The sequence below is a fragment of the Gossypium arboreum genome, unplaced genomic scaffold (assembly GCF_025698485.1).
Source record: "Gossypium arboreum isolate Shixiya-1 unplaced genomic scaffold, ASM2569848v2 Contig00177, whole genome shotgun sequence".
NCBI classification, from domain to species: Eukaryota; Viridiplantae; Streptophyta; class Magnoliopsida; order Malvales; family Malvaceae; genus Gossypium; species Gossypium arboreum.
Genome location: NW_026440304.1, coordinates 176554 through 187471, shown reverse-complemented (window position 1 = coordinate 187471; position 10918 = coordinate 176554). Strand labels below are relative to the sequence as shown.

At 41.4% G+C, this 10918-nt stretch overlaps 1 long non-coding RNA gene across 1 annotated transcript; it reads left to right on the top strand.

Moving 5' to 3' along the window:
* The first annotated feature begins 1738 nt into the window (after nucleotides 1-1738).
* On the top strand, nucleotides 1739-2667 carry LOC128288272 (uncharacterized). Its single transcript, XR_008278701.1, has 2 exons — nucleotides 1739-2139; nucleotides 2410-2667. It is a non-coding gene; the product is annotated as an uncharacterized LOC128288272 (long non-coding RNA).
* Nucleotides 2668-10918: the final 8251 nt, after the last annotated feature.

Sequence of the window (10918 nt, the reverse complement as noted above, 5' to 3'; positions counted from 1 at the left end):
TACTTGAATTGTATGAAATAAAGTATGGATGTGTATTGATTATTGATTATGTATGCATGAGTATTTGAATTCTACCCGGCTAAGTCCCAAGGCGAATATGCTTGTGACTATAATTGCGTTTGAGCCTTAGTAACGAAAATGAATTATGTATGTCCAATGATAATTGATGTATGTGTTCATGGGAAATTGAATGATATCTGGGCTAAATCAAGACAATTATGCTGGAAATTATATCCGGGTTAAGACCAAGGCAATTGTGCTAGTGGCTACATCCGGCTAAGACCAAGGCATTCGTGCGAGATATTCTATCCGGCTAAGACCAAGGCATTTGTGCACGTGATTATATCCGGTTATATTCAAGAATCTTGGGCTGGAGGTGAGTGTTGGTTGCTGTAATGAATTCAATTAGTACACTCGAAAAGCCCAAAGGATAAGGTACGTTATATGTGCATTGGAAAGTCGACATGTTTGAGCAACATTCGCTCAATCGACTAATGAATTTCAGTTATTGAATTGATTGATATTTTGTGAAATCATATAATGATGAAGTGTGAAGTAAGAATGTGTATTAATGAAATGATGCATTTGGCTATGTGAATGTATTGCTGTAATTAGAGTTGATTATATTCCTTGAGACTTACTAAGCATAAAAATGCTTACCCGCTGCTTTGGCTCTCGCTTTTTTTAGATTTCGTCAAGCAATTGGATTTGGGATCGTTGAAGTCGAAGTCATTCACACTATCAAGCCTCCATTTTGGTATAAATTTTGATTGAACTTGAGATGGCATGTATAGGACTACCTCTTGTTTGTTAAATATGTTGTAATGTAAGTATGTACGGCCATGCGAAAATGGCTCGAAAAGGAAGCATGAACTTAGACTAATTGTGGGTTGTATGTATATATTTGGTGTCATGATGTGGCTATGGCTTGAAATGGGAATGTTGGTCATATGATCAGCCATTTGCATGGTTAAAATGATCATATATGAACCTATGTATGGCAAGACTAGTTGATTCATGGAGACTACCAAATAGGTAAGTCCTACCTTAAAACAGATGCTGCCAGCTGCAGTGGCATGAATGTGAAAATCACCAAAATTCATAGGAATAGAATTAAATAGTGAATAAGCTATGTAAATGAACCTTGATGAGTCTATTTTCATATGGAAGAAACGAAATGGTCATAGGAGTCACAGGTTAAGAGATATTAAAGCTATTGTGAGACAGGGCCAGAATGGTTTCTGGGTTCCCTGTCGCAACTTTAAAATTCACTATAAATTATCCAAAAAGAATTAGGAGACATACCTTATATGTACAGATTCCATTTTGAGTCTAGTTTCATTAGAAACAAATGACACCAGCATTAAAGCCCTGTACAGAGAGATATTCAAGTTATACCGCGCGAAGGTCAGAGCAGTCGATCCCTGTAACATGGGTAACTTTAACTAATAAACTGTACCAATTGGCCCGACTAAAAATCCTAGAAATAAATCCATGGATGGATATATGAGTCTAAATTCAGGGAAAATTTACGAAACCAGTTTCCGAGTTTTGAAACTCGAGATATGATTTTTAAGGCGACAGTGACGCAGTTTTCCAGCCTGACTGGAAATGTCAAATTGGTGGGCAAAACATGTGAACTTGGCTTGTTAACCCCTCGGGTCCGACACCGGCGATGGTCTCGGGTTTGGGGTGTTACAGTGTATGAGTATTTGAATGATACCCGGGCTAAGTCCCGAAGGCGATTATGCTAGTGATATGTTTGTGTTTGAGCCTTAGTAACGAAAATGAAATATGGATGTGTAATGATTATTGATGTATATGTGTGCATGAGCAATTGAATGATATCCGGGCTAAGTCCCGAAGACATTTATGCTAGTAATTATATCCGGGTTAAGACCCGAAGGCAATTGTGCTAGTGACTACATCCGGGCTAAGACCCGAAGGCATTCGTGCAAGTTGTTAAATCCGGGCTAATACCCGAAGGCATTTGTGCAAGTCGTTCTATCCGGGCTAAGACCCGAAGGCATTCGTGCATGTGGTTATATCCGGTTGTATTCCGAAGAAGCTTGGGCTGGAGGTGAGCGTTGGTTGCTGTAATAAATTTAATTAGTACGCTCGAAAAGCCCAAAGAATAAGGTATGTTTATATGTGCATTGGAAAAGTCGATATGTTTGAGTAACATTCGCTCAATCGACTAACGAGTTTTCAGCTATTGAATTGGTTGATATCTTGTGAAAGTGTATAATGATGAAGTGTGAAGTAAGTATGATTATGTGAATGTGTATTAATGAAATGATTCATTTGGCTATGTGAATGTAATGCTTTAGTTAAAGCTGATTTTATTGCTTGAGACTTACTAAGCATAAAAAAATGCTTACCCCGTTGCTTTGGCTCTCTGTTTTATAGATTTTGCTCGTTAGCGATCGGATTCGGGATCATTAAAGTCGAAGTCATCTACACTATCAAAGCCTCCATTTTGGTATAATTTTGGTTGAACTTTGAAATGGCATGTATAGGACTACCCTATTGTTGAAGGTCATGTACCTTTCGGTTTTGTGTAAGCTTGGATAGCCATGCGAAAATGGCTTATATACGTTTTTAGTATGATTCTATAATCGTTTGTATGATGATCATTATGGGGTATGGAATTGTTTGAAAAGATTAGCCATTGGAATGGTTAATCGTGATCACACTTTGTGCTATGTATGCAAAAAGGGCCAATTGAATCGTGGAAATCATGGAATAGGTAATGGTTACCTTGAAAACAGATGCTGGCAGCAGCAGTGGTGTGGATTTGAAAAATCACAAAAATTTGTAGGAATGGTATTAAATAGTGAATAAGTTATGTAAATGAACCTTTATGAGTCTAGTTTCATATGGAAGAAACGAAACGGTCATAGGAGTTACATGTTAAGAGATATTAAAGCTATTGTCAGACAGGGCCAGAACGGTTTCCGGGTCCCCTGTCGCGACTTTAAAAATTTACTATAAATTATCCAGAAATAATCAGAAGTCATGCCTTATATGTGAAGATTCCATTTTGAGTCTAGTTTGATTAGAAACAAACGCCACCAGTATTAAAGCCCTGTACAGGGAGATATTCAAGTTGTAACGCACGAAGGTCAAAGCAGTCGATCCCTGTAACATGGGTGACTTTTACTAATAAACTGTACCAATTGGCCCGACCAAAAATTATAAAAATAAATCCATGGATGGATATATGAGTCTAAATTCAGGGAAAATTTACAGAATCAGTTTCTGAGTTTTGAAACTCGAGATATGATTTTTAAGGCGACAGTGAGGCAGATTTCCAGCCTGTCTGGAAATGTCAAATTGGTGGGTGCAATATGTGGATTTGGCTTGTTAACCCCTCGTGTCCGACACCGGTGATGGTCTCGGGTTCGGGGTGTTACACTTATGATCTGTGTATATGATGCACTTCTCCCCATATAAGTAATGTCTCCAAATTTTTAACACAAAAATCACCGCTGCTAGCTCCAAATCATGCGTAGGGTAATTCACCTCATGAGCCTTAAGCTGTCGCGATGCATAAGCGACCACCTTGCCCTCTTGCATCAGTACGCAACCTAACCCCACATGCGATGCATCGCTATATACGGTAAAGTCCTTCCCAGACACCGGTTGAATCAACACTGGCGCTTCGGTCAATACCTCTTTCAACCGATCAAAAGCTTTTTGTTGTTTCTCGGTCCAGACAAATGGTACTCCTTTCCTTATGAGTTTTGTCAAGGGCGCCGCCATCACCGAGAAACCCTCTACAAACCTTCTGTAGTAACCTGCCAACCCTAGGAAACTCCGAATTTCCGATACTGACCTAGGTGGCTTCCATTCCAGAATCGCTTCAATTTTACGAGGATCCACTTTAATCCCCTCGGCGTAGACGACATGCCCTAGGAAGGTTACCTCACTCAACCAGAATTCACACTTGCTGAATTTCGCATAGAGCTCCTTCTCCCTTAACACTTGCAGCACAATACAGAGATGCTCATCATGCTTCACCTCCGTTTCCGAGTATACCAGGATATCGTCGATAAAGACGACTACGAACCGATCCAAGTAAGGTTGGAAAACTCGATTCATCAGATCCATAAAAGCTGCAGGTGCGTTCGTCAGCCCAAACGGCATGACCACAAACTCATAATGTCCATATCGAGTTCAAAATGCTGTTTTATGAATATCCCCTTCTTTTACCCTTAGTTGATGGTATCCAGAACGAAGATCAATTTTGGAGAATACCGAAGCTCCCCTAAGTTGATCGAACAGATCATCAATCCTTGGTAGTGGATACTTATTCTTAATCGTCAGTTTGTTCAACTGGCGATAATCGATGCACATGCGCATCGTTCCATCCTTTTTCTTCACAAACAGGACCGGTGCTCTCCAAGGAGACACACTAGGCCTAATGAAGCCTCTATCTAACAACTCTTGAATTTGAGCCTTCAGTTCCACCAACTCCTTCGGTGCCATCCTATAGGGTGCAATAGATACTGGAGCTGTTCCAGGCAACAAATCGATTCCAAACTCAACTTCCCGATTCGGAGGTAATCCAGGAAGCTCCTCCGGAAAAACATCCCGGAATTCCCTAACAGTTCTGATGGTCTCCACAGTCAGATCCTCAGTTTCAACTTGGCTTACCAAAGCCAGATATGCCTCGCATCCCTTGCGCATCAGTTTCTCAGCCCTCAAGGCCGATACTACATTGGATAAGTAATCCCTTCGTTCTCCAATAATTATTACCTCTTCATCACTGTCAGTCCTTAACACCATCCTCTTAGCTGCACAATCCAAAGTTGCCTTATGCTTGGTCAACCAATCCATCCCTAGTATCAAATCGAATTCCTCAAACGGTAACTCCATCAAATCCCCACAGAAAACCCTGCCTTGAATCTCCAGAGGCACCTCCTTGAAGAGTTTCTCTATCTTAACCGAATGACCTAAAGGACTTATCACAGACACCCTATATACGGTCTCCTCGGAGTGCATACCCAGTGCCCCAGAAATGTTATATGCCACATATGAATGGGTTGATCCCACATCAATCGAGCGAAGATAAGGTACACCATAGATAAAGAACGCGTGCGCTTATGACATCAAAAGGCGTCACCCTCGCATGGCGACGAGCAGCATACACCAAAGCTGGCTGACGAGCATCCGTGTTACCAATACCCCCGCCGGGTGCCCCACGTCCACGGCCATTACCACCGCGACCTTGTCCACGACCTCTTGGCAGCGGCGGTCCATCCCTAACAGGTTGAGCCAGTCGCACAGCCCCTTGCTCGGCCCCCTGAGCCTGAGTAGCCCTCCTAAGACAATCCTTAATCCTATGCTCCTTAGACCCACAACGAAGACAAGCCCCAGAACGCTTCCAGCACTCTCCTTGATGCATTCTGCCGCAATCCCCACAAACTTGCGGTCTACACCGTGTTCACCGGAATCGCTCGAACCGGTTCCTCCATCCTAGCTCTCTTAACATTTCGATTTGCGGACCGTGGTCCAAAGATCCCTCCCGAACCGATTTCGATCCTTATCACGATTCCTCCGTTCGGTTTGCTTCACTTCCTCGGCTATCTTAGCCTTCTCTACCAGTGCAGCGAAATCTCGCTCTCTCTGCGGAGCTATGAGCACCCTTAACTCATCTCTGAGGCCATCCTCAAAACGAATGCTGCGCTCGTATTCGGTGGAAACGATGCCATTAGCATACCGACTCAATCGTAGAAACTCTGCCTCGTATTCAGCGATGGTCTTATTTCCCTAAGTCAGATTCAAGAACTCCTTTTTGCGTGCATCCACATAGCTAGCTCCAACATATTTTGCCTTAAAGGTCTGCTTGAACAGCTCCCATGTTACCCTCTCACCGGGGTACCCTCTCTCACAAGAATCCACCACCGATATGCTTCATCCCGATAAGAACGACACCGCCCTTTCAACTTCGCTCATCGAGCGGTCCAAGTCATCCATGATCCGCTCCGTGGCTTCCAACCAAGATTACCCACATTTGGGGCCACTCCAGATCGCCTAAAAATCTCAAATTCGTTGGCAAAGTCGTTCGAAATGGACCCCTATTCATGGGCCCGACGTTAGCTCCGCCACCCTTTCCAAAACCCTCAACATGGCCTGAGACAGAGCGTCATCCCCTGCGGCCCGATCGTACGGCCCATTTTCATTAACCGGTGGTAGACGTACCTCGCCAGCTGGCATGTGTCCAGATGACGCAGATCCGGCTTGAGTGCTACCTCGGCCTCGACCACGGCCTCTTCCTCGTGCAGCCGTCGCACTCATATCGATTTATCTGATTATGAATTTTATGACATTAGTGTACTGGTTTCACTGTTTATTACAGAATGTCTTATGAACAGATAGAGTTTCAGAGTTATTTTCGCGCAATCACAATTTAGCTACGGTCTCAGTTTTGTAGCCCTAATACAACATTATCAATAGCACTATCCCTAAGGCTCAGAACTATCTACAGTATTATTTCCAGTCCAGTTCTATATAAATATTTAAAGCAGAAAAAGAACACTTACAGACTTGGTGCCGGGGATTCAGTGTGCCACCTCCTTTTGTAGAAAAAAAACCCTATTTTTTGTTCACGAAAATAAAAGGATTTGATTGGAAAGCACTTTTATTTTAAAACTATTGATTTAGCACTGTTTGACAATAGAAAAACTTGAACATTCTTTGAAAAACTTACTATTTCCAAAAATACCCTTCTTAGGCCTGAGTTTGTAAAGATTATTATTATTTTTTTTTTCGGACCCGATCCACAACCGAGTTGTTGCAACCAGGCTCTGATACCACTAAATGTAACACCCCAAACTCGGCCTGGACGTTATGGCCGGATCTGACGCGCCACATTGAAGCGTTCAAAACATTCCGTATTACTTAGTTGGAAAACCTTAGTTGGTGCTTGAAAAAAACACTTTTAAAAGTAGGTTAAAGTGAATGGAAGCTGTGCACCAGGTAGGAAACCAGGAAAGAGAGGAGGTGAGTCCGTCGGACTGCTTAAGTACCAAGCTCCCTTTGGATCCAATCCTAGACATGCACACCGCCATTGCCACACTCTAACATCTCGTATATTTTTGATAAAACCGTTTGGTTATGTCCATCTTAAGAAAATGTTGAAAATGTTTGCTTAGCGGAAGTCTTACTTGTATTTGTGTTATTTTGAAATCACTTAGTGTTTTTGAAAACGCGTCCTAGAGCTAATCTATTTCGTTAGTTACCATAGTTCAGTTTTATCATTATAGAATTAAAGAATAAGAAAGCAACCCAAACCATAAAATAATTAGTGGCCTTATTACAACAAAAACCCGAAACCATAAAATAAAAATGTTGAAAATCCAGTTCACCAGAAGAAACGAATTTGCAGAAAACGTGTGGCCACTCTGAATCCCGCCCAGCTCCAAGTCCACCAACTAGGGCTCACCTGCAAGGATGGAAGAGGAAGGGGTGAGTTTGGGAAAACTCAGTGTATACAGAAGCCCATCCAAAGCCCAAATCAGCTCGAGCCCATGGGCCTAAGCCCTAATCAGATAACAGTACCCAATAGGCCGAAGCCCTTTTCAGAATACAGTAGCAAGGCCTTAGCCCCTTTTTACAAACAGTATGGGCCATAGGCCCAGTTCAGTAACATATGTAACAATATCAGTAATGAATGCAAGCCCAACTGGGGAGACTACTCAACCCACCAACTGCTACACTGCCTCGTACCACCCTACACTCCATGTGGGGAATATCTCAACCCACCCACCCTACACTCCACAGCTTGCAAAGAACGCCGCTCAATTATCGATCGATTGAGGCAAAGCCTCCAAGACGTGGATGAACCACATTCAAGATTTCCTCCATCAATACCCCAATCCCATGCAATGATATTAATAAATGCATATCATGTAAAATACAGATTAATCAAACATGCGTTTAACCAATTTAAACCCTAGGGTATTTCGTAATTATGCTCTTTAGGGGTAATTTCGTACTTACGCAACTACACACGTTATTCCAGTAATTCTTAACAATCATATGCAATTTGATTCTCCCATCTAACTGACATGCTACTTTGCCCACCTCTTGCCCATATTGGGCCGTAAGCCCATTGGGCCCAGTTTTAGCCCATCGAGGCCCCTTTTTCCGAAATACGCTAAAATGTCACACGAACCTCCTTACCACTTTGCGGTGCTAGATCTAACAATTACTCTATGTCTTGAGAGCATTCGCATACTCACAAGCCTAGGAAATGCCGGAATTTCAGCATTTCGCCTTTTGCCGAATTAAACTAAGGAAAGGTGTTCGGTACACACCTGTTTCGCGACGACTGCTACTAAGATCTCTTTCGATATCCTACAATTGATTAGCACAGTGCTTATTTACAAACTATAATCACTAAATTCCAAAACTTACTCACCCATGATCGAACCATGTCCCTAAAAGCCTTTGAAACCTTACCTTTTTGCCAAAATCGATAGCTAGCTCCGAATCCGATTGCTCCAATGATTCACGCTTTCAATCCAACACTTAAGAAGGCACTAACCACCAAAAGAAAACAACCGTTAAAACCCTTAGAGCCACATGCCCAAATCGACACCTCCCTAATTTTAGGGACTTGACTTTTCTTAATTTTGAAAAATAAGAACAGATCCGAGATGATAAGTACTTACCCTTACTCCTACTTGATTTCCTCACAATCCGGTGCAGATTTATCCTTAGAACAATGGTAAAACCCGAATCCAGGGGTTTGAAGAAATTTCGGCTATAAGCCCCTAAACCAGTGGTACTTTCGGCTTTTGGGTGGTGAAGGAGATGGAGGTATGAGGCTATGACCTTGAAGAAGAATTGCTGTTAGGTGTCTAGGATTAAGATAAGATAATCGTAGATTTAATAAAAACAAAAGAACATAGAAAAACCTGGCTTTGAAGAAATCGGCACAAGCAGTGATCACAGGTTTTCGGCTTTTTACGGATTCGGCAAAAGTATTGATGAATAGCAGGTATGATGAATAGTTTTGAAGAAGAAAAATAGAAAAAGAAGAATAGGGGAGGTGGTAGTTTCGGCTAGAGAGGAAAAAGAGAGAAAAGAAAAACCCTAAGGTGTTTCAGCAAAAGAAAATGGCACCACTTAACACCCTAAGTGCCGAAATACTAACCTAATACCCCCTGCCGATTTTCCCTCTTCAATTCCCATAATTCGGCCAACTCCTAGCCTCATCCAAATCCCTTAAATCTCTCCCCTTATCCCTCCTTAATCCAAGCATTTAAACTGATCCAACTCTCCTCTAGCAGAATCCACCTGAACTCCAACACTTACCCCTCCTACATTTAAAAAAATAAATGCATCTATTTGCCAACATAGGGAATCGATCCCTTGCCTTCCCAAAGCTCCACACGCCACTTTTCTAGGAGCCTAGTGGCGTCACCCTTGCCACTTTACCAAGGCTCTTTTTGTGATGCAACTTACCCACCACTCTACTTAAGGGCCACTTAGCCAGAACCCCTAACTCCTAAGTCTAAAATTCCAAAAATTCAACTGGGTTTTGGCCAACTCATGGGCCTTCCATAAGCCCATTTACTTACTCAAAATATTAATTCCATATCCAAATACAAAATTTTAAAATCTTTACAAAATATTGAAAACCGCGAATAAATCCGAAAATCAGGATGTTACATGTTCAAATCTCTATTGATGTTTCTCGGACCACTCGAACTTCACGTATTTCTATAGAAATCTAGTTATCGGTGTATCAATCATCAAGAATCCATTTACAAAACATTGATAGTAGCCAGCTAATCCTAGAAAGCTTTTGAATTTGGATACGTTTCTTAGTGGTTTCCAACCAACAAGTGCTGAAATCTTGCTCAGATAAACTCGTATGCCTTTCGCCAAAATAATATGTCCTAAAAATCCATCTCTCGAAGCCAAAACTCACATTTGCTAAATTTAGTGGACAGTTGCTTGTCTCTCAATGTTTGTAGCACAATTCTCAAATGTTCATCATGCTCAGACTCATCTTGGGAATATATCAGAATGTTGTCAATGAATACAACAACAAATCTATCTTGTAACACCCCTAACCTGTATCCGTCGCCAGATTAGGGTTACGAGGCATTACCGATCAAAATACAAGTAAGAACAAACTTTCATTTCAGTAATAATCATCTACTAAAATTTTAAATCAAACTAACATACTTCGATTCTATAATTCATATAATTTCCAAGGTAATGTTTAATCAATACAAACAAAGAATCATGAAAATCGAATGTTAAACTCATAACCAAGTATATGTCATTTCACATACCAATCATATATGTATACTAGAACATTTATGGCATTCAAATAATTTAAATATAAAATATCTTATTATCTTACTAATTTTATACGTATACTTTTTAACAAGCAAACATATATCATTTTATTTCATATAAATAATATATTCCACTATAGCATTTTTTTACCTAAATACAACATTTGCATATCATAAATACAAATATATCTTACGAAGCATTATATGGTCGTAGGTGTTGCACTCCGTCATGTTGGACTGAGTCGGGTGAACGGCGTGCTCTGGGTCCTGAGTTAGTATCTGATACCGAGGATAAGGTCAGATTAATTTGGGATCGACTGAAGGCGGCATCAGACAAACAGAAGTCGTATACAGATCTGAAACTTAAGGAAATTGAGTATTCTGTGGGGGATTTCGTCTTCTTGAAGGTCTTGCCATGGAAGAAGGTGCTAAGGTTTGGGTGTAAGGGCAAGCTGAGCCCAAGGTTTATTGGACCTTACCGCATATTGAGACGAGTGGGACCAGTCGCCTACTAGTTAGAGCTACCTCTAAAATTGGAGCGGATTCATGATGTGTTCCACGTCTCTATGCTGAGACACTACCGCTCTGATCCTACG